We start from the raw sequence: 26,015 nt of genomic DNA on the forward strand, positions 1-26,015 counted from the left end.
ATTATTATTATTATTATTATTATTATTATTATTATTATTATTATTATTATTAATATTATTATCATTCGATAAATCAGCGAAAAAAATTCGATGTTTTTTTTATAATAATGCAACTTTTTATTTTTACTGCGCATTTAATTGGAAATGTATGTGACCAAACGATTCGATAGTGATAAATTTGATTTGCGAACATTGGCAACACGTGTTTGGTAAAATTATCACGTACTATGGTCATAGTGCACAGTAAGCAGGATGGTTAGGTATACAGATATGATTGAATTGTGTTTTTGAAATATTGTATGTTTTTATGCAACTGTTATGGGCCACCATGTATAATTTAATCATGATAAAATATAAATCTGTGTAACACAATATTATACCTAAAGCGTAAGATGGCCTTTCGTATATTTAACTAATAAACCAGTAATATTAAAATTGTAATAAACTGAAATTCTTAGAATAAGGAATCAGGTCAAATATTGTATCTATTACGCAAGATGAGCCTTCGTTATGTTATAAACCGAATAATATTAAAGATGTAATAAACTGTTAATCAATATTCTCAGAATAATGAATTAGGTCAATGGAACAAGGCTTAACACTGGAAATGCCCAAGACAACAAGTCCTATGAGGTCAATCGAGCAGTATAAAAGAAGAACCGAAATGACCACAAGGCAGATGACTTCTAGTCATGGAACTACAAGCTACTTCACGTCACTCTATGTTAAATTATGTTAAAACACTTTGAAAGTTAAAATAAACGTTTAAGTTAAAGACTTATGTTTGATTAATTAGATTTAAATTCATCGTCAACTGCACTACTTGAAATCGAGCCGGTGGCACGTAACACAACGCTATTTCGACGAGATCCTTACCATTGTATATTTTTCAGCAAAATGCAAACACGTCGTCAGCGTATAACAAACTCCACAGCTAGAACAATGCAATGCGACTTTAACATTTTTCTCGATAATCACCGCCCGATTACTGTGCAATAATAACATAAAAACAGATATTTACATTTATTATACCACGAATCAAACGCGAAAATAATGTGCTGGTTTTGGTAGGAGTGTGTTTTGGTTTTGTCGGTTAAAAAAAAAATAAAAAATAAACGAATAAAAAATGTTCAGCCATTTCATAACGGTAATGGGCAGAAAATACGGAATGCAACGTGAATTCAGCCGGTAGGAATAATTCCAAAATAATCTATATAAAACAGAAGAGCTCGTTTATTTTGTAAATTAATGAACCACTCCCGCAACGCATTATGGTACATAATTATGTAGTGGCATACCGGCGCGCCACGGCGGTACATGATCGATGACAAACAGTAATGATTTACAATTTGTTAGCGAATTTCCGAATAAGATACATATATATGTAAACGTTCTATAAATGATTATAAACGTGTGACTTTTCCATGGGAACACGAGAGAAACTCCCAGTAGACGCACTTTTGTCTCGTGGAGTTCTTACGTCATTTTGTATAACAGTGAGAAACACAATAAGCCAAAACGGTGATTGTAAACTGCACCTAATGCACAGATAAACACAAAATCGTACACGTAAACTGCGACCGAATTTTTATCAAGTGTAAAAAGGTAACGTATAATTTGCATCGAGGTGAAATTTAAAAAATGAATAGCTATATTTTTGCAAAATTCAACTAATGTACAAAATTCCTTATCTCAAATTACAATCACTAATTTATACTCAATTAATTACAGTCGTATAGTTTAATTAAGATAAATTAAATTAAAGATTAAAAAAAAATATATACATAATTTTATAAAGTAAAATATTAGAATAAATTATGACTCTTTGCTGATATATATGTTCAACAATTTGAGTTTGACTACTATTATACTTATGAATTACATTTTGTAACGTTTCATGTTTTTTTTTTTTAATTATGTTATGTAAAAGGTTAATTTATGCTACTTAGTTTAATATATGTTTTTACTTGAATTTCTTTTAACTTTTCTATAAACATATAAAACTAGAATTAAAGTGAGATTGAAATAACCGGCATACCAGAGTTGGGTGAAAACAAATCAAAATAAAGAATAAAAAATAAAAGCATAAATAACTAATTTATTTATGAATAAAGAATATTTTTTTATTCTGAATAATTGTAGTATACTGAATAAAAAATAAAAAAATGCTGAATCGTTATAATCGTGAATAAAACAATTATTCAGAATAAATTTATTCGTTAAAATCATGAATGATATTAATTTTTATTATTTATATGGTTATAGGGAATAACGAATAATAATACAAATTAAAATAATGAATAAAAATAAAAATCAATAATAGAATTAAGAAGAAATCAATGAAGAATAATATTTTATTCGATTGATGCCAAAATATGCCGCATACATTAGTGGTTAAAGTTGGTTCTGCTGTTGCTTAAGCCCATATTACAGGTGGATACTGAGCTTCTGCACTTATATCATAATAGTATTCATCTACCAAATAATCTACAAATCTTGTTATTATTTCGCCGTCAGGTTTAGATTTCATTAAATAATTTACAAAATACTCAGATACACTTCCTGGGTGTAGAAAACAGTATAGGCGTAGTTTAAATTATACATTTTTATCATAGATAAAAATTCGGACGCAGTTTACATATTCCTAGCCAAAAAAGGTCCTGTGCAGATCTCGATTCCCTTTGTTGAGTGTTTATTTTCGAACCCCTTTGGTTCTTTTATCAAACATACAATAGCCCATATGATGGGCCTTGTTAATAATAATGAGTGCATGATGATGATGTCTATTGGGTTTTTATTCAGTAAAAATACGTAATCCCAGTTAGTTATTTTTATAAACATTATATTGTGTTTTACCATTAAGATACTAATACTGTTGTATACATATTATGACCAAACTATATAATATATCGGACACAGTGAACCTTTTCGACATATTTCGATACAGCCCATAATTATATTATGATACTATATCGTATATTAATCTAATGGTAGAAGGAGAAATAATAATTGCATCGTTATATACAAGTTATACCACATTATAATGTTACATTTCGTCACAATGATTTTTTTATTTAATATATAAATAATAATAAAAAATAAGAATATTATTCATAAATAGTAATATAATCCAAGACATTTTTGTAAAATGTCCATCTTATACGAGAATTACAACAAAACTCGGTAATTTATTCATTGTTAGATTATTTATGTATTTTTTATTTTTTTATGTTTTTGATTTTATGAGGAATCAAAACGGGTACATAATTATTTTTGCAATATTGGAAGAGCTAAAAAATGAGCTCCACATGGACTCAAATCATACAAACGTAGTATGCGAAACGAAATGATGTCCGAACGAAATTATAATAGGTATCATACTATAATCTTATTTTAAATTTATTCACTTTTAAATTTAATTTTCTAGTCTTGAGCAACGAATTTATTATTAAGTCTGTATCGTCTTTTCTTTTTTGGCCTAGCCAAAAACGAGTGATATCAAAAATATAAGCTATTATTTAAACGAATATACACTTTTCATGTTTTCTATTCCTGAGATGGAACACGAAAAAATGTACAAGGTAGTTTTCTTAATATTCTAGTCCACTCTTTTATTTTTACGAGCTAATCGTATGAACGTTATTATAACGAAGTTTCCAATTAATCTTGAAGTCTTACCGTGAATTCGAGAAAGATGTCCGTATGTTTTGTGATTAAAACTAATGGCGTAATAAATTACAATAAAATTAATACAAAAACTATAACATAAAATAAAATAAGGAAATCGCGATGAATAATGATATTATAACCAAAATCGTGCAAAAATACCTCTCCCATCAGCCAACGTTGCACCTGTAGGTACTTAGTTATAATAATTTATCATAATACTCTCGGTATTGTAAAACCAGACGTTAGAATTTCGAATTGAAATCTTATAAATATCATGTAATTCGGTGTACGATGGGATCACCGGGGATATCCTTCTCTTGAGCCCAGATTATTTATACGTATTTATTATGCATAGTACACATGTTATAAAGATCTATGATGTCATAATACAATATAATTATATATTAGATATAGCAGATATAGCAGATATAGGTCTTGAAATTACGAAAATGATATAAATTTGAAAGCACCTCCGAGAACACGCGCAACCGTAATTCATATTGTATCGTAGGTTACTCTTAATCTATATGCGGTTTGATTTTTATATTATGTAATAAACCGTTTGGCTAAATAAATTTAAAAATAAAAACGGTTTGTCACCCATCATCGTTAATATATATAAATACACATTGTACCATTATTCGATTAAGTTTCCATTCGAATCGTAGGTATTCTCACAACGCATTTGTTCGCCGCCGAACATTGTCACATTGCATAACATAATAGCTATACATGGTGTGGTATTCCTATAGGAACTGTCTTTTTTTTAGTAACGTTTAATAGTGGAGGCTTAAACATTTTCAATGAAATATGTATTTTCATCCCTCAATCAACTGGGAAATATAATGGTACACTTATAGAATTTTTTTTTAAAATTACATATACTTAAATTAGATGAAATAAATAATTCGATTTTCGGTTGCAATACTTGAAAAAGTTCATTATAACATGAACCACAAACGGTATATCTTGTTTAAAATTTTTTTTTTTCCCAGTAGGTTAAGGGATGGATATACAAATTTGACTATAAGTGTTTAATCAATAGCTCCCTTCCAATAAACTGAACTAAAAAGAAAACGGAAAAAAAAAATAATTTAATAAAAATTATAATTCACGCGAAAATATTTCCATAGGTTTATCACGGTGGACCACCCTTTATATTAAACCTCGGTTAGATATCCGTTATCGGCTTGCTAAAAGGTTCCGACTCAGCTCAGCAGTTGCTATTTGTTTATAGCTTTGCGCATAGACGATCGGCGAGCTTCGAGCCGCGTGAGCCACGTATGTCGCGCGGAATCCCACGGCTTTGGAGGAAAACAGTTGCGATTCGCAGCGGCGCGTAATTGGTTTTTAATACGGACCCGTATACGAATAGACGCGTTATTGATTTTTGTGAAAAAGCAACCGTTTCTTTTATTTTTTTTTTTTTTTATCCGGTCGCTGGAAATCCTAAACCTCGGCAGCCCTTACACCATTTTGTAATCCGTTTCCCGCTATGGTTTTCGAGGATACACAGCTAGTGGCGCGATTATGACGTGCGCGGGATGAATTCTAAATCGTACATTCTTAAAAAAAATTTACGTTTTATATATAACCGATTGAAATAAACTTAAAATCTTACAAATCACGTTAACATGCAAATAACTTTGGATCCATTTTCGCTGATATAAATATAAAAACGATATGCCACAGCCGATACTACATTTTATTCTATTTAGCAAAATAACTAGGAAACCCCGCGTTGAATTTACACGGAACGGTAGTTATTAATGTAACGCATTTTTCCCGTTTAAATTACGTTCGTAATAATTCTTAAATACATTTTTTCTAAAAGACTAAAATTAATGTTTTTGAAAATAAATATGCCGATTATAGTTGCTGTTATTCTATAATATTTAAAACATAATATCTATTCGCTCAGGACAAATCCCGGTAATGAGGAGCCAGATGGTTGATCTAGGCAATATATTTAAAATGGAAAAAAGTTAGGAGAGGATCAGTGAAAAATCAGACTAGAGTGTTTAACAATCCAGTGGACTGTATTTTAATGCAAATAAAACAAGAAAAACGATATGTGTAAATGTATGCCTGTTTACAAATCTACGGGCTAGGAGGTGGGAAGACAAATATTAAGCCTGTAAATATACAAATACAATTTATATGACTCATAAAGGTTGCAATAACAGATATAAAATATAAAATTAATTAATTAAAGCTACGACTCATGTGTTTCGGTTGACGTTAATCCCGTTTGTAAAGAATGTGATACATCGGTTAACAAGTGGCGACGAATTTCAAGAACGACAACTTGTGGTGGCGAAGGCGCACAGAAAATCGAACGACAATGTATAAGACATACGTTGCGTATAATCGTGTCAACTTATGGCGGCAAAGACGAACAACAATACAAACGACGTTGAATTAGAATGAAAAAACGTGTGTAGAACTATATTTTTTCGGTGAAAAAAAAAACCGGTGACGGTGAAAAGCGTATTTAATAATTTGATGTCGACGAATGCGTAATACATAAAAAAAAAAAAGTAAAAAAATAATTTAATATCTAAATAGGCCACTTTGATAAATATCGTTAAAAAACCACGCGACACAGCACGCACGTTAGTGGTTACGCGTGGGCCACCGAAATGGTGGACTTATAACAACGGTTCATTAGTTCACACTACTGACTCCAAGAAATAGATAAAGGTGTATTCGGCAATATAATTCAACTAATTAAAACTACTGAAATCAATTATTTTGATTTTTTTACAATATTTAAAAACGTAAAGTTAGGTTTTATATTTTTTGTCAGAAAAGATGTATTTAAAAGATAATTTTTGTCTCACTACAGTTTATGCAATTACAAATATTTAAGGTATTCATATTTTTTTTTATTATTATAAGGTTTAAGGTACCCTTTATTATAAAAAATAATTCAATTAAGTTGCACTTTTTTATCAATCTCAGTTTATAAGTATAGCAAAAAATTACTTCCAAACGATGACATTAACAAAATACATTGTTTACAAAAGAGATTAATTTGAAAAAGTACAATTAAATAATGTAAATAGTATTCTATAAGCTAATGAACTAGTTTTTAAGGTCTTTTAAAATAACAAAAAATAAATAAATTACATGGCTTCTAAAGGTGCAAGACTAATACTCCTTAAACTAACAGACCGAAAACACCGGCGACACTCTTGCCACTAGCGATATTATATCATATCACCAAGGCTTAACGTGAAGGAAACGTAATGAAACATAGTTTTCCTACCTCTCATAGAGGTTATAAAACGTTTCCTTTAACATTTTTCTAAAAAGTTTACTCAAACTCCTTTTGAAATGTATTTTTTTTTTTTTTTTAAATAATTATACCCTATATAGGAATTGAAAAATTGACTTCTCAATGTAGTTCATGTTACTAGGCGTTAAGAAAAATAAAAATTTCATAATTTGAAAATATTTTTCGAAACATATTTGTTGTTCACTTGGAAATGTCGATTTAGACCAAGTCGAAAACATCTTACTATTTTACCGTATATTTTAGTTTAAAATAAAAATAAAATTATAAATATAATTATATATATTATAATTATAAAATTTTTTGTCGCCCTAGACAGCGTTGGATAGACAGGGTTAATGAAGATATAAACAAGTGCGCCCAGGAATTAACTTTAGAAGATAGTATTGACAGAGATAGGTGGAAAAAAGTAGTAAAGGCAACGAAAGTCCTTCAAGGACAGTAAAAACTAAAGAAGAAGAAGAAGAAGATATTTTAGTTTGCGATCACTGCAGGTGACAAATAAGCGATACGATATGAATTAATAATAATTATAAATAAAAATCGTTTTTATAAAACACATGTTTAAATAAAACATACGGCCTTATGAGGTAACCTTTGGAAAAAAACCACTTTGATCTTTGGAAAAAATCGGTTACTAAGTGATATAATGTATATAGTTTTTCCATCGACGCAAATATTTATCCGTGACGCTGTGTTAAAGAGTCACTCGCGCCTACTTGATCGGGTGTCTTCTAAAAATTGTTAACGGTCGTCAACTGTTCTCTACTAGCAATTCGATTGTCTTCTTTTAATAGTTGTCGCATTTTGAACGCGATCAGCCAACAATTAGCAGCCATATCAGAATATGCTGATCGACATGTTTGCAGGGTTTGCCGGAGGCATAGCGGCCGTGGTCGTCGGCCATCCGTTGGATGTGGTCAAGGTGAAAATGCAACTGAACCCCAACAAGTACAGCGGCATGTTCGATTGCCTACAGAAGACGGTGAAAGAGCAACACTTCCGCGGTCTGTACACGGGTATGGTGTCCGCGCTCATTTCATACTGTACCGAAAACACCATCTTGTTCGGAGTGTACGGCCGGTGCCAACAGGAGATTGCCTCATTAACGGGCTGTGAGACGAAGGATCTGAGCTGGAAAAAGAACGCCATGGTCGGTGGCGTATCGTCGGTAAGTAATGTGCACGGTGCAGTTCGTTTGCTATCGTTCGGCCAAGCCTCTCTCACATCGAGAGTCCCACTCAATCCGTACTTTTGTAACTGCTTGTTATTTTAAAATACTTTTAAAATAAAAAATGTGTAAAAAGATCGTGTTGATGCAAATGTTACGTCGTTTTCGCACTTTTTGCGCTTTTGACATACACCCCGTGCATCTCCGTGGTTAGGTGATTCGGTGCAAGCGTTTTTGGTCGACCCTTGAAGTCGAAGTGCGACGAACAACAATAATAACCACGTCTCGATTTCAGTTGTTTACGTCGTTAGCAGTGTGCCCGACCGAACTGGTGAAAATACGCATGCAGGGCTACGAAGGACAGGCGAAGAACTTATCCATAGGAACTACAGTCAAAGATATCTGGAAGAAGAACAACGGCTTCAAAGGGTTCTACCGTGGACTGTGGATAACGATGGCGCGCGAGTTCGTTGGTAGCACCGCGTTCTTCGGTACGTACGAGTTGACCCGTGAACGGCTGACGCCGATCGGCAAGCGCAAGGAGGACCTGGGCCCTGTGACTACCATGGCGGCCGGGGCCCTGTCCGGCGTGGCCATGTGGTTGTCGTCCTATCCGATGGACGTGATCAAGTCCCGCGTGCAGATGTCCGACAAGGCCATCAACGGCAGGTACCAGGCCGCCTGGAGCTCCGTCGGCAACCTCCGGGCACTTTACAGCGGCCTGTGGCCGACCCTCGTCAAAACCGTCCCCGTCAGCAGCGTTTTGCTGTTAACCGTCGAGTACATGAAAAGGTTTTCATTAAAACCATCCCCTCCATCCTAGTCCTACACACCGACGACGCCAATTGTAGTCTACGACATCCGATCACCGACGAATACCGACGCCAACGAGTTTTTATCGTTCTGCGACTTCGTTTCCGAATGGGTTGCGAATTATGTGTAACTTGTCCTAATTTTGAACAAAATTATTATTAAGTCGGTAACGTCTTTTCGTTTTTGTGGTCCAAACGAAAGCGAGTGATATCGAAAATATACCCTATTATGTAAACGAAGTTTACATGACGTTTGTCATGAAAAGTGGTCGTAAATCTATATTACAAAAATAGGTACATATTATTATTGACTAAATAATTCTTAATAATAATTGTATTCTATTATTATTAAAATTATTCGATAATCTATGATGTTATTAAATAAGATATTATTATTAAATAAGATATTATTGAATAAGAGAAAAAATTTGATAGCTGATCTACATTTTAAGATGACTCTTTTATTGAGATTTAATTGGTATTTTGATCAACCTGTCTATTGTATTGTTTTATTTGTTTAGATTTTAATAAAATTAAATAATATTATATATTTATTTTAATGTTTTATATCAACCGTATACATTTATTGCCTGTATAATCTTATAGTCACATTTTCAAATGCAGTAATTATTTTTAGTTTTTATAGAAATGTATATTTTTCTTCTCTAATTTGAGTCTTTTTCTACGAATCGACTTTCCTGGCATTGCGATTCGTCGATTCTCCAAGTTCGTTTTACACCGAATATAACTGTACCCGGTGTATACACTGTACATAGTATCAGGATATTGGTTAGTGGGGGAGAGGAAAATTCGATTTGTCCGTTTTACGAGAGTTTGCGATGGAAATATAAATAAATGCATCGTTCTTGATTGCTACACCGCCCACATGAATACATCATAATATTCGTTCAAAAAGACCTAACGCTTTTGATTGGAATCGCGGGCATGAGGAATAAAATGTGTGTAAAATAGTTAGTACGTGTTTTATTATTTTGTTTTATTCCATTCCGAGGACATTGCCTCGCGCCCCGTTAAAACGTTGCAACGTTGATGGATAGAGTTTCGCATTAAACACCGTTACATTATATGAAAAAGAGGATGATATCAAATCCGTCTACTGTGGCTATAGGTTAAGATGGGTTAGAAAATAAATAATACGTTACGTCAGCGGTAGAATTTGGTATTTTCACCTCTCCCACACCCTCTCCCTACCATGTACATAAAACAAAGCGAGTTTAATGCCCGTTTAGTAAGCGAATGCGTTGGTAAAACAATTCTACTGAGAATCGTATTATAAAGTATGACTTCATTATGCGAAGCTGAACATTCACCCGCGATGTACGCGTGGTTATCTCGTGATTCGGATTCAAAACGCAAAAATAATCGCTAAGTCGATGTATATCATACAAAGTGTTCTGTCCCCTTTAATAGTCCCAATCGATTAGATCAGCAGTTGTATAGGCATATAATTGGTTTAAATCACGCATAATCGGCGAAGTTATTAATATAGTTGTTGCGGTAAATTAATACATTTAATAACTAGAACTGCGTTTGAACATTTTATGTTTTTTCTGCGGTTTTTATTATTATATTGCGTTCCACATATTATTCAAACCGTTTTGATTTCGCTTTTCAAAGTAAAAAATTGATAGTTCGATTGAGGGTGTTCGTGCTCCAACAAGTAAGTTTTGAAAATCACGTTTTCCAACCCATTATCGTGATCGCGCCGAAAATTTCGTTTTAAAGTAGAGTATGAGGTTATCATAATATGTATTAATAAAATAGTTTTTTATACATTTATTTTTAAATTTTTATCATATTCTTTTTGCACATAAACAGTCTTAAAACGAAAAAATTCATAAAATGCCAAAAAATAAACCAGAATAACCATAAGTTGGTTTGGACCCACTAAAACACTCCTGCGAGCAGCACTTTGACTATCCCCATTCAATGTCCAAGTTCATATACGAGTGCTCGTATGGCAAAGCCAGACAACTAACTCCATTATTTGGTAACCGTTTTTTGGACACAAACCTCAGTAGTATACCTAACAGTTTTATTTATTCTTTATGTTTTAAAATGTTTTATTTGGACTTTTTTCAATGTCGTTTTCAATCAATAAAAAAAAAAAACATTTATGTTAAACATTACGGAAGAAATATACATTTTAATAAAGTATCACGGGAAACGTATGTGACCTGACCACCCGAACAGTGGCGTAGCAAGGGTAGGGCCTACACCAGGAGCATGAATTGAAAAAGAGCGACAAATTGTGCGAAAGTTGCATTTTTATCCTACAATGAAATTGAAATGTTTTCATTATACTCTTTTAAATACATAGATTTTGTCTATTTTTATACACTGCGTGTGAATTTAATGATGAAATTATGTAAATAGCGCAAGGACAAAATGGAAAATTTCATATAAAGAAATTATCGATGAATTTGCTAGTCATAAAGCAAGAATTGCAAATTTTCAATGTTTAATATTAACACTGTAAACACATAATTAGTTTACGTTTTAACTAATATTGCGGTTTCATAAAATATGCAACTTGTGAAGTTTCTGCAATTATCGATTCAAAAAATGAGTGGAGCAGTAAGATATGTTTAAGGATAATGAAAATTGAAATAGTATCTCTTGCACTAATTAAATTCTTAAAATCCAAAGTATTCTCCAAAAAGACCAAAAGAAGGCTTAACACGGTAATAATAAGGTTTACGTCTGCATATTGGTGCGAAATATGGACTATCAATAGTATCATTGAAAGAAAACCCAAGACTTTTAAAAGCAAAATATGGATAGCAGTATGTGAACCCGTATATGATGATGAAAAAAAAACTTGGAGAAGATATTCCATCAAAGAATTACAAGAACAATTGTAAAGGGCATCAATAGTAAATTTTATACGAAGACAAAGAATCCAAAGTTTAGAGCAGTGCTTCTCAAAATTTTTCGACTCATGGCGCCCTTTTTGATCTAAGGTCTTTTCAGGACACCCTTCTCCAAGTCATAGCATGACTAATCATAAAGAAAATTTTAGACCAGATAGTTCTTTATGACGGCGCGATGCCCCTGTACAGACATCGCGGCACACCAGGAAGCCGCGCATAGGTGTGTCCAGACCTCCATGGCTGGGGAAGCCAGTTATAAAATTTAAATTTTTTACTTACTACAGCGATCTATAATCTATATCTATATTTGTGACTTATTTTTGTTTTATGGAAATTACATAGCACCTGGAATTTTTTCACCCCATCAAATTAAAGATTTTCTTGATTTTAAAATTGGTTTCCTATGCTATTACAACTATGAACTAATAAATAAGGCCTATTAACTAATGTACTACTTATTTATTTTTTATAAATATTTTATCAACTATACATCAACCTTCTATACACACCTTATTACAGTTATTTATCAGTTTGGTTAAATAATTAATTTATTAAAATATTACAAATAATAAAATTCAATAAATTTAAAATTTAAATTCACCTTCTACCTAAAATTACCTACTGTTACTATTTCAGCCACGGATATAGATACTATATATTCGTGGTTTTACCATTATAAGCCAAGAGGCTAAGAACGTCGCTGGGGAGGCCGGTGCCCACCCTGCCTCCCTCGTAGACACGCCTATGCCGCTGCGGTGCACACTTTGGGAACCACTGGGTTAGAGCATATTTGTGGCAAAAAAATGAAGACAATATATGAAGAGTAGTTCTGGAATGAATTCCATAGGTGACCGAGGAAAAGATGATAAGATGTAGTATAACTAGACCGAATTAAACGAATAGGTGTTCAAAATTGGAGAGAATTAGCCCGGGACTAAAAAAAATTGAGGAATTCAGTGGCGATGGTGAAACCTTTTACAGTTTATGCTGAAAAATAAGAAGTTTTTATTCATCCATATTACGAAAATACCGAAAGTAACCAGGTTTTTAGGAGGGTATAGGTACAGTTAAACTATCGAAAGATTTCGATGGCTTTTATGCTTCTCAGTGACGATGTGAACCATTTTAAAAAAATCTGCGTTGAAATTAGCTTAGTCGATTTCGAGTCTAATAATTTAAACTATACCAATATTTATTCATATACATAAAATATATATAAAGATAATCTATAATGAACCGCACTGCGCAAGCTCACTTGGATGCTTGTAAAGTATTATCCACAACATATTGCATGAATTTAAATTATTGTGCACCACAGATATTTAAACATGTAATAGATACATTCATTTAGGGAATATAGTTATAATTTGATAAATAATGATAAATACGCAAATTGTATTCGAGTATCAATTAACCAAAGATATTGCGTTTTGGATATGGATAGCCGTTATTATTATTATTATTATTATCGTTAGACAGGAAACGACGTAACATAAATACTCTGTGTTTAAATAGCGCCGCAATACCACCCCCGATCATTAAAATTCAACAAGCAACAAGCTTTGATCGGTTAATTTATCGTATGGACGAGCCAATTATATGTGATTAGTTTATTAATACAAACACTCCTACTCCAAAACTAGTTAAGTCGACACGAATAGGTCTGCTATACCGCATTTTGCAAATACGTTCGGACGGTGATTTGCGTTGCACGCGCACAATAAATACGGATCGGATAAAAGAAAAAAGTTCGAGATTAATAAGTTTTTTTCCTTTTTTTATTTTTTTTAGAAAAGTTCACAGAAAGAAAATTACACGAAGTGTTTCACATGAAGTTTTTAATCTAAACTGTTTCACGTTGTTGATTCATAAATCGCAAGAACGTACATAGGTGTACGAGTATATGTATATTAGGTAGGTACACTGTAAGTAAATGTCAAACCATCGTGGTATAAGCATAAGAAAATAAAATAATTAAATAAAATTTTATTGCTAAATCAAAATATGTACACGTTAATAACACGTTTTATGAAAACGTGTACGATAAATATTTGTTAAATGCGGAAAAATTGACCAGCACGTCAATTTAGAGCTGATTGGCAATGCGTCATTTTAAGCTCTTTCCAATCTATTAGGAAAATTATTTTTAAAAATTATTAAAATGCATGAGTTGATGTTGGATTTAAAAGTTATGATTTTTATTTAAATTTATTATTTTGATTAAAATACGTACATGATTTAAGCTTTAAATAATTAAGTTATTTACGTATTAATTTTACTCTAATTAAGGTAGTAAATATTTTTTGAACCTCTTAGAGATTTAATTTATATATTTTTATAAACCTAAATACGTGTACTTTAATATGATATACTAATTTTTATCTCCTTAACCTCTTTAATTGAATAATTTATATTTTTTCATGAAGTTTAGATAAATCATTTTATTTAAATGTCTACATTATTGGTTTGCTATTCTACTAAATTTTTTCGGCTGAGTGCAAACGTTTCTCGTATGATAATTAAAAATGGATTTTACACATTTTTACGATAATTTTTAATGAAAATAACACATGTATTTTAAATCTCATCGATGCGCCCAGAATCCGTAATTCTAACATTTGGCTATTCTATTGATTTTCGCGCTAGCTACACGATACGAATAAAACTAATAACTAGTTTCAATACACTTGTGTGTTTGACGTAATACATAATTTTAGTTTCTCTTTGCTTCTTGTTTGTGAATATTTAATACCAGACAGGAGAGGGTGAAATAGAAAATGCTTAAACGTACGTGGAATTATTTGCAAAGAATCCAGAACACCACTCGAGTTTTTCGTTTTTCTCGGTATCTTTTTTCATACGCGAAATAAACATTAATATTTTTATTTCAATTCTCTACCTAGTGCTTTCACCCGGCCGATTTTCCGAGGTTTTTCTTTTTTTCTTCTTTTCATATTCGTGCATACACAAACAGTATAACAGCAAAGAAATTAATGTTTCAGATATGAAAAAATATATGAAAATATACACCAAAACTATAATAGTACCTGCCTACGTAATGAAAACGTATTATAATATCGTCGTGAAGTTTTCCGAAAACGTTTCAGTGAATAGAAAATATGACCTATTGATAGGCGTCCAAAAGTTTCCTTTTCGTTTACCATAATACACTTGATGCTAATTACGTTTCGAATATAAATGCATTTTTTTCTAAATCGGTCTTACGTTTTCATTTCTTAAAATTCATTAATTTGTCATAACATAAATACACATGAAATGATAATATTGATACTAACTTATATCGACGAAATCCTTGTTCGTTAGACTGATATGGAACCGTATACATATTTTTTATTCTTACCGTTCCAATTAAATCGAACTTTTCCGCCATACGTAAGCAGTGTGAATTTTGTAAACAAAATATTTAGAACGTACCTGAAAAAAAAAATATTGTATAAGCCGGTTTTATCGGATAAGATTCTTATCGTTGTTGGCTAATGTGCACAGCGAACATTAAATAAATAACTCACATACTAATGACTTAAGTCAAACACGACATTATGTGTACTATAATATTATACCGTTGAATACAGTCATGTTCAAACACCACACGCTAAGGTAATAATGTTATTCGTGTAATATTAATCTGATCAGTGATTTTTAGTAATGTTTTTTTGGTCATTTCCGAAGTCGTTCGCTTTATACCACAAAAGTCGACGACGTCAGCAATTAATAATGGGGAAAAGTATAAACGACAAAACAGCCACATCGTTGTCGTAGCGTTTTCACGTTTTGCTATCGTGAATTTCTACTTCGAAAAATGAAACGTTTTCATTGTAATAATTTCGATTACTAAATCGAGATTGAAAATCATTTTTAAGACGAGAACCGTTTTCATTATCCTTTCTCATTCCGAGCAGCGGCACGCTGATCTTTTCCGTAGAGTCGTCATCATCACCATTATTACGAACCCTCGTGTATAACTCGTCTGCGCTCATTCCCTCTCTCCTGGGAAACGGTTATGATGATATTGGCGGTCCACGCAGCCTACCGGCACTTTAAAATAATCCGAAATATTTACGACCGTGTTTTGTTGAGAAACATTTTCAAGCCCTATCCAGGACTTGGATTTTTTCCCCTCCCCCGCACTCTTTATATTAAACTGTTCACAACCTCAGCGTGTTGCGGGCTACCAGACGAAGATAAATGAAATTCGTCTACCGCTAGAGTAATGTGTGTATAGCTGTATACAATTATGCGTGGTCGTATCGTATTAAACTAAAATGAGTAGTTACACGCACGCACACACACACCAACACACACATCTTCGGGGAAAAATAATGAAGTTTCTGCGTCACTAACGGATTAGTTTGATTTTCTGTCTGCGAGCTGTAATATAATTTAATATGAATTTAATTCAATATTTACATGTGCATCTCAATGCACATACTACTCATACTACATACATACCACATACTACATACTACTCATAGCATCGTCTACTGTAAATACATTTCCCGTCATTCGAATGCAATGTAATTTCGTTCTTTGAATCGCATACATGATGATCATCGTCGAATCTTATCCTCGAAAGTAAAACGTACTGCTATGAAACAATTGCTATATCTACGCGTATCAATTCGTGCGCGGGGCCAGAGTTAGGAGAAAGAATGCAATAGCCCACCAGTTATGAATGACCTATTTATATAGTTGGCAATTATCTACAAATTGGGTAACATTAGTATTGTGGAATTTTGTTTCGGACGTAGTAGATGGCAGATTTATATATTTGTAACATTCCCCCAATCAATTATTGCATACGTCTCAACCCTGTTCGTGCAAAAAACCTGTAAGTATATAAAAGTGGCCAACCCATAGCCGAAACATGAGATCGGAGCATGTGAGATGTATATTTGACAGTTAAAAGAACAAGAGAAATTATTTAAATGGCACGGAAAAAAAAATTATAGTATTAAGCGGTATCGTTTATCGATTAAAACTAGGTTAAGCAAAGGTTTATCATTACAAGCCGGGGTGATTTTTGCATTTTAAGCGTTCAGAGCAAGAATTATTTTGGCACCCCTCCCTCATAAACAGTTTAAACATAACTTACATAGGCCGAACAAGAGGATCTGGAAGGGCTTGGACAGATTCGTAATCAAAATACTTTTGTAAATCATACAGAGATCAATCATTACAATGATAATAATTTAGTAATAGTTTGTAAAAGTGTTACCTACAAGTGCGGCCACTCTTTGCGTGTCGGTATAAAGATTATCAAATTTACAATAAATCACATCGTACATTTTTTCCATATAATTAGCGTCGCCAACGTTTGTTGAAATGTATTATTTAATTCTAATTTTGACTTCGCGTACTCTTCTGATTTTAGCATCCTTTGTCGTCGCACACTTTAATCTTATCTGAAGACGGTCCTAATTTTGAGCATCCAGTACATTTAAGGAGAACAATATTATATATATATATATATATATATATATATAGTGATTGTATTATAAAAGACAGAAGATGAAAGAATTTCGAGGTTCTCAGTGGTGAACGTGTCATCGAATAGCGAAAGTGCAACCAACGGACGTCGGACGTCAGGTTCCCGTTGTCGATCGGATGTCCTCCGATTCAAATACAATGAAAAGTAAAATGTATGCGTCCCGTAATCGACCGGACGACACCGTATACGCCATACGCGTTGCACATCTCATCGATCACGTAATACGCTATAACTTGGCGGGTTGACGTGGAAATGTAAATGTTGCGCGGCGGGCGCATCGGAGCGTTCGAACAAACGTCCATTTATCGAACTCGTTGGGGTGGCGAAACACGGGTTTGTCACGCCGGTCGTCGTACAATAACCGCGTTCGGCTCGCCGAAGATACTGCGAAACGCAATCTCGAGCCCGTGATCTTTGAACCATATTAAAATTGTTCGCATGTGACCCGTGGAACAAGAGAACGTCACGGCCATTTGTAATGGGGGGACTCGACCGTCAGCGTGGGCCGGTTTAAACGCTGAAACTAACGCAAACTTAAAACGAAAACTACCTGCAATGCGATCAAACGTGCGTGCGCACCGCCCAAAAAGATTCACCGATGTTAAAATTAGTTTTCCCGAAAACGGTTCTCGGGCGGTTCAGATCGTTCGATGGAATAAAAACAGTTTAACATCGTTATTATTACTAATATTATTATCATACTACGTGCCATCGGACTGTGTGATAAATGGCACGGCCGACGTACGTTTCACGCGCATTTCAACGTTTTGAATAATGGACGATGGCCGTTTGTTTGTTTATCGCATAAATCCGTTGAAACGTTAACAATAAACAAAGACAATTAATAACATTCGAAACCACAACGGTCATAGTTGTTATAATACAACAATCATTAAATTATATTAACGTATTCGTGTTCGCTTAAACTTAAACTTATTTTATTATTATATTATTATTATTATTATTATTTTATTATATACAATTACATATAACATATGAAACGGAAATACTTGACTGTATATACATTGACTACATATTTGACCGATGAATAAGTTTAAAAAAATTGTCAACTGCATTTACTTAGAACTACAAAACCATTGTTTATCGTAAAGTTCAGACAGTATAATATAATAACAGTAGCAAGAAGAGAATAGTGAAAACTATTAGACGCTTTTGGTATTATAATTGGATCAATGTTTTCGTCTTCGTTACAAATAAATCAAGACGATGGATAACCGATACTACAGATGGCAGTAGAGCTACATTGCAATTATGACCCAGGATCCCGGTATATACATTTTACGCCGATCATACAATTTTCTTGTTACAACTTTTGAAATGTTTACATTCTATTTTTTCACCACCCTGATATTTCTGGCATCAGTTAATAACCTCAGTTAATCGTCGACCATGCTAGGTGAAAATATAAGGTAACCACATAAATGTGTGCATAAGGTATAATTTATACGCATAATTTATGCGTATAAACTAAAATAAAAACAAACGTGAAAAATGAAGAAGTAATAAAAATTAATAAAGAAATCAATGGAAACAAAAAAAATTTTGCAAAAATATAAGCGTTAAAAATGATAGTATTTTTGTTAATTATTTTTTAGCATTGTAACCTTAAAAATCCTACGGACATGGACGAGTTATAAATAAACCAAATAAAGAAAGATGGGGAACAAAAGTAATTTGAATAAATCAAATAACATTTGAATCGCTGGACATTTCAGTATCCCAGGATATTAGGATAGCTGACCAAAGTCTGAGCAATAAACTACGCAGTGGAAATAATATGTATAAAACACGTAGAACCAACATATTAAATGTTTTTCCGTAAATCAATGAATACAATCTTGGTATGAAAAAAAAGTAAATTAGGAATCTTTTTGTGATGTGTCAGAAAATCAAAGTAAACAAAAACACACTTACAAAATCAAGACTGCTCAGAAAAATAAAATAATAATGTACCAACCGTATGATACGAACGTCAAATGCTAGTTTATGGTATAGTATATCAAGACGGCCAAGTCGGTGATAATAGAAAAGAAAAAATAATCCTAATTAGATGTCAATTATGTTCGGGAATCGACGGGTAATTAACACCAAGTGCGTGTATCGCCGAGAAGTATTTCAACGGCAAACTGGTCAATCTCGGCAAAACATAAATAGGTAACCCACCCGATGCTCGATGCAAAATACAATATCTGATTTTTACACAATGGCAATGTTCACGTCGGAATTCGACAGTACTGCTTTTAATATTCGTTGCCGAGCAGAAAAATTATTAGTTATGCTGAAGGGCGCCGTTACGTACACTACTCGTATTATGAGTAAGTAAATCGATAAAAACGTATCAGGTATTTCGTAATTATTATAGTCCGTCGTACCAAAAGTTACTCGATAGAAATTAATAAAGAAAAAAAACTGCAGGAAGTTAAAAATTAAAATTACAAAAGAAGAAGTAAAATATTTTTTCCTCTTATAATTAATCTATATACACGTAAAACCTTTTTAAACAATAAAACGACCCGAAATATTGTTTTAATAACTTTACTCTGCCACAAACTGCTTGGTGAAAATATTCAGCCGTTTAATTATGTTTCAGTGTAATAACGCTTTTTAAGAAAAATAAAATGTTAACAAAGAAGAGAACTTTGAATTTTTTCGCCATTATAATAATTGTTTTCGAAGTAAAATAAGAATGTTTATATAATAAACTTAATAATTTCTAACTTATGGGAAGTTTGAAAAAACAAATTTCGATACTTATAATAATTTATTGATTACAAATTAAAAACTAAAAACACTGTTCATAAATTAAAAATATTTAAATTTAACATGTATATACCCCACATTTAAAAAAAATTATCCCCCGCTTTATTATAATGAAAAATAAGTAAACTTAACATTTAAAATAAATTGTATAATTATTACTTATATAAAAATTACTTAAACAATATAATTATTTATTTAAACATAATTCACTATTCAATTTTACCCTTCTGTGCATTAAGTCGAGTAACGTGATCATAAGGAGTATAAATCATTTCAAATTTATAAATGAAACTTATAATCGTACAAGCGTATAACGAGCTTTACTATGTGTACAATTTATTATTACAAAATACGAGTAATATGATATAATAATTATAATAATACTTATTAAATTTGATTATTTTGAATAGCTATGCAAATTGTATAAGAATAAAAATAATTTTGATAAGAACATATTGAATGAGAATGCGCGTACCATAAGACGTATATAATTTATGAAACTAATTTGATTTTATTAAATCGAAGAAGGTTTTTCGAAACGTAAGCAATAATGATTTTTGATACGCATAATACTTGCGAAAGTCCAAATGAATATATATATTTTTGCAAATTTAATTTAAATTATGTCGAGCAATAAAAATCACGGTCGGATTTTCTTTCGTTCGATTGTAAATCATTTTTTTTTTTTTTTTTATAAATTTTCTCGCGTAAGAATAAAATATACGATACGATAAAACCGCCGGAGAAAAGTTTTAAGCCAGGAGAATATTTCTCGACTTACACGAGTAAAGATATACAATTTGAATAAATTCGAAATCCCGAGCACTCTTCATTGTTTCGACTTGAACGCCGTGCGGATAAAATCGCAAGAGAACGAGCGAGATCGAGTTACAGAACGAGAGAAAGAGAGGGAGAGAGATGGGAACCATATGTTTATATAAAAATGTAATCCTCGGTCGGCGCAGGCGGGCGTCGTCGTAACAAAAACTTGCCGGTGCCACGGCAGGTGCACAACAGTTTTCGTTCGCTATTTCATCGCCACCGCCCCCGTAGCCGCTGGTCCGAGATAGGCGTCTGTACGGATACATTATTATTCCGAATTCCGTGCACGAGTCTTCAGCGAATTCACCGCCTCCGGGATAATATCTTAGCCATCGGTGCGCTAACTATTCCGATCGACGACGGAAGCTCAAAGCCGTCGCGACGCATTGATTAATCAGCAGTCAATCCCTTATTGGGAGCGGGTGGACACGAACAAAGTCTCCGAGTGCTTTCGATCGAAACTGCTATTACACGTGTTACGTGATATATGTGTGTAAATAGAAAATTAAATAAAACCTATTACCTTATCTTAATTCTGTACTGACAATATTTTATTTAAAATTCAAGCACTTGAACGCGAAATTACTAATCATTATGAAAACGTATGTATATTTTGACAATCACGTATTTCACGTGACACGAGCGTTGCGTTACACGTGTAATCAGAGCTCTATTTTCGATCAAGCTCGCGTGGATATGTCCCCCAGATCTCGAGAAGCGATAACAATACCGTCTGCGTTCCAACGAATATTTTTTAATTTAATGTATACACATACACGAACACACATGCACAGACTCTTGCATATTGCTTAACCGCATCAAATTGGTATTTGCTTTACATCGATTTATTTATGATTGGTTTTCCTGGTTCAACTAAATTTTAATGTAAAAAACCGATAACTCGTGCAACCGATATTTTATTAATAAATGTTCCAGGCTGTTCACGAAATAGAAAAATGGATTGGTGGATCGAAAGAGAAAATATACGTCCATTTGACACGGTCCTATTTTGTGAACGTTTCGAGTGATAGTACACAATTTATAGTTGTTATATAAACAATTTTAATTAAACACATAAATAATTAGGTAAAATATTGACAAAGACTATCTCGTTTGATATTGCATCAATCAATAATCTATTCAAGTTATTTTGATTATTAATACCCTTGATACCTATTCAAAAACGTTATTAATTTTAACTTAGTGTTTCATCATTTGTTCCCAATTAGTCTATAATGTGGAAATACGCAGATAATTGTCTGAATTTAAGTATAATTATAGTTAATATAATATTCAACTCGTGAACAATGAGTCATATTTACAGTTTTTATGTTTGAAATTTCTGAAAATCTCGATTTTGAATAATTTTAATTGAGAATTTCACTCCGCTTAAATTTTAAATAGATATTTAATCTAAAATGTTATTAACCATTTTAACAAACCGTAACGAACGACTAATGTAAGTAATTAAATTGACTTAAGTAAACTTTTACTTAATTTAGTATAATTATAAATAAATAAAATAATATGGCATGCAAAAACGACATAGTTTTCTATATAAAATAAATCGTAATTTATATAATTGTTAGTACCGGAATTGCGATGATGAAATTATTAGTTGTGTGGCACGATAAATAGGACCTTTTCTTTGGAGAAAAACCAAAAGTAAAATATTTAAAAAAATCATCTCATTTATGATATTATTCATAATATCAAACGAACAACGTGTTAATAGTTCGAAACTTGTGTATTAAAATAAAAATCTCAAACTCGCTGTAAGTGCAAAAGCGAATTTTAACCTTTTTATAATACGTTATTCTATTCTTCATCACATGTTTACATCCAAATCGCACAAGTCGGAACGCATCACAACGATACCATTGTTGTATAGTAAGTAGATCGTTGAAATTTTAGTAAACCATTAAATGGCGGTTGATCGCTCGAAATCCCCTGTTATCTCATAAATGGTTGTCCGGTGAAAATTATGCTGATGTACCTGCGCCGCCGTTTTGAACCATACTGGTTTGTATGGATATGCACGTGATAACGTTCTTCAAATGGATGACCATCGTTTTGTTTCTAGAATTTTTCCTTTTTCTGTTACCGTCTTATGTATTACGTGAACGGATGTCCGGAATTTAAAACAATGTCTGTCCGACGATTCCGAACAAAAGGGTTTTATCATCAGTAGTAGCCGTAATGGATTATTGCCGTTCAATTAAGTAACATTAGTACTTTTTTTTTTTTTTTGCTTCTCACCGTACATCCACTGCTATCATCGCTATTTACACATGTTCTTTTTATTAAGCGATCCACTGCGAATATGGTTTTTCGTTTTGGACAACTCAAAAGATTTTCTAACATTCTATTCGTCATTTTATCATGAATAAAATACTTTTACTTTCACTCATATCAAGTCAACGCAATCCAAAAATACAATAACGTATTTCATTGTTTTAGATGCAAATTCCACAAATCAATGGACCGTTTGTTTGTTATATAGACTTTTTTTTTATCATAACGGAAGTGAAAATAATAAAACTTGTTTTTATTCCTGAATTTTTCCTATATAGTAATAAATAATTTATCCCAACAAATAAATTACTTTGAATGTAAGTGCTGATTCACATTAAATATTCTCGTTTGATCATTAAATTCGATCTAATGTTTAATAATAAATCAGGAATTTCGTACGAAATTTCAAAACCCTATAATTGTTTAAGTTGAATAGTGTTCGATAAACAATATCTTTCAAATTTTTTATTATGAATGAAAAAATAAAAAATGAAATCTATATCGCTGTGTTTTATAATTCATTACCCATTCAATTTTTTTTTTTTTTATTATTATTTTTTCGCGATTTAAAAAACTTCGAAAGATTAAATTTAATTAAATCACTAATAAAAATGTTACTATGAAAACTCGATACGAAAGCGTAATTAATAAGAAAATATAATATAAAATAAAATCGAAATGACAATCAACCATCAATATCAAATAAAAAAAAAAAACAACTTAACAATGATATTACGATTCATGAATAATTTAATTTTTTCACTTTTCTGTAGTAAAATATTTATTATATAAAAAATCCGTGTACTTAGAATATTTTTCGATATGATAATAGTGATGTACTTGTTATTTCGAAGAAATTTTATAAATTTTTTATTTATTTTTTTTATTATTGGTGTTATTAGTTTTATATTTAAAAAAATACACTTAGAATATATATCATATAACTAACTAATTCAATTACGCGAGTGTGTGTGTGTGTGATGAGTGGGATTAAAAATTAAAAGCCAATAAATTTACACAAGAGCGTTTGTTCCACCGAAGTGGAGTGTAACGTGCAGATAATAACAAAGTTGCTTTCGAAAGTAAAATGTGACATTACTGACTGCAATAAAAAAATCATACAAAATAGTATAGTGGTAATATCAATAATATATTATTATAGGCTTCAGAACGGAGTTCGATAGTAATTTTTAAATGAAAAATGTAAAATAATGATTCATTATATGTTCAGCAACTATTAAAATTTAGTTTACGAATACACTAATTATACATTTATTACAATGCGAATCGTAAGACTGTTGTCAGTTATCAGTTAGTATTAACCGATATATCGTATACATTATATATAAATATCAGTACACGTTTCCCCTCCACTTTTTATTTTTGAAAATGCATTACTCTTACGAGTGCAGATGTAGAGTAAAAAAACATTTTATGAGCTCATTAAGCATTCGCATGCTTTTCGCGTTCGAAAGTGGTACTTGTGGTCGGTCGAGTCTATCAGATTTTTTTTCTTTTTTCTATTCTACTTATTACCAGCGTCCAATAGCATGTGGACGTCTATCGACCGGATGATTCTTGTTCTACCGTTCACTTAAGCTCCAGTTGTGCGCTTCAAAAGAAAGCATAGTACACAATATCGTAATTTGGGGCTAAAGATTACTGATCAGAAAATTTGTCTAAGCTGTCAGGGGCATGATAGGTGAATTTGGCAACGGATTTTCCGTGGGTTCGATTCAAAACGAACTATTAAACCACGTAAATCCGGTGAAGTTCAACAACGTGCGCGTGTATTAGATGCGTATAATTTCGTAAAGAGCGGAAGAAGACAATAAACTACAATAAAGACGACGACAACGACGACGATGACGGAACAAAATAAAACGAATCGTATATCTTAAGCGGCCGATTCGGATACGTTTGGGTTTTTATAAAATAATACACGGGAATTGTTGTATTACGTGACGGTCAGGGGTACAGGAATTGTACTAGTGGATAAGTTCGGGCCGGTGATTTACGGCACGCATTCGGACGGAAACGTGAGCTGTAAACTATAAATCGAAACGCGACCCTGACGATTTGTACGTCGTCATTCGCGCAGTTCTAGTCCTCACGGTAAATTCTCCGTTTATCTACCAGATTCCCGTTGACGTCTGATGCGAACACGTGGTGTGTTTAATATTTGATTTTCAATTTATGTTTTACTAACCAACATGTTAGATGATTATGTGACTACGAATATCAGATTAATGTGCACTCGTACTTCGTCCCACATGGTATTATTATTATATCGAAAACATTATGCCGATTGTGCAATAGTATTGGATCGAATAACGAGTTTCAACGGAATGAAAAAAAAAATAAATAATCAAAAAGCATTAAAATATTTTAGTTAATTCAGAATAATGTCGATCGATGCGACGCGTCAGTGTGTTTACGTGTATGTGAAAATAAATAAATAAATAAATTACACACGTCGATTAAAATTCAGTAGATAGAAAAGATCAATGAGTTAATTTCGAATTGTGTTTTTTTATAATTTACACTAAGTAATAACTCGTTAACCCACTGGACCACTCTTCATAAAAACGTTATCGTTATGAGTTAGGATAACTGTCCTACTTAAATATAGGGTTAAGTGTCGTTGGTGTGTGTGCAGTATAGTTTTACTGAACACGTTTTCATTGATATCGTGTTGGTCATTCGATAACTTCAAATTTGTTTCTTCGACAATAAGGTCTAACAATTCGTCAGTGAATAAAAA

General features: G+C 32.3%; 1 protein-coding gene and 1 pseudogene across 1 annotated transcript in view; one reads left to right on the plus strand and one right to left on the minus strand.

Moving 5' to 3' along the window:
- Window positions 1-26,015, minus strand: part of LOC112687452 (voltage-dependent calcium channel type A subunit alpha-1) — a 303,497-nt gene that overhangs the window by 212,002 nt on the left and 65,480 nt on the right. The window lies entirely within an intron of this gene.
- LOC112687453 lies at window positions 7,815-8,961 on the plus strand (annotated as a pseudogene).

Source organism: Sipha flava, unplaced genomic scaffold, assembly GCF_003268045.1.
Source record: "Sipha flava isolate LNK unplaced genomic scaffold, YSA_version1 34_pilon_pilon, whole genome shotgun sequence".
Lineage (NCBI taxonomy): Eukaryota > Metazoa > Arthropoda > Insecta > Hemiptera > Aphididae > Sipha > Sipha flava.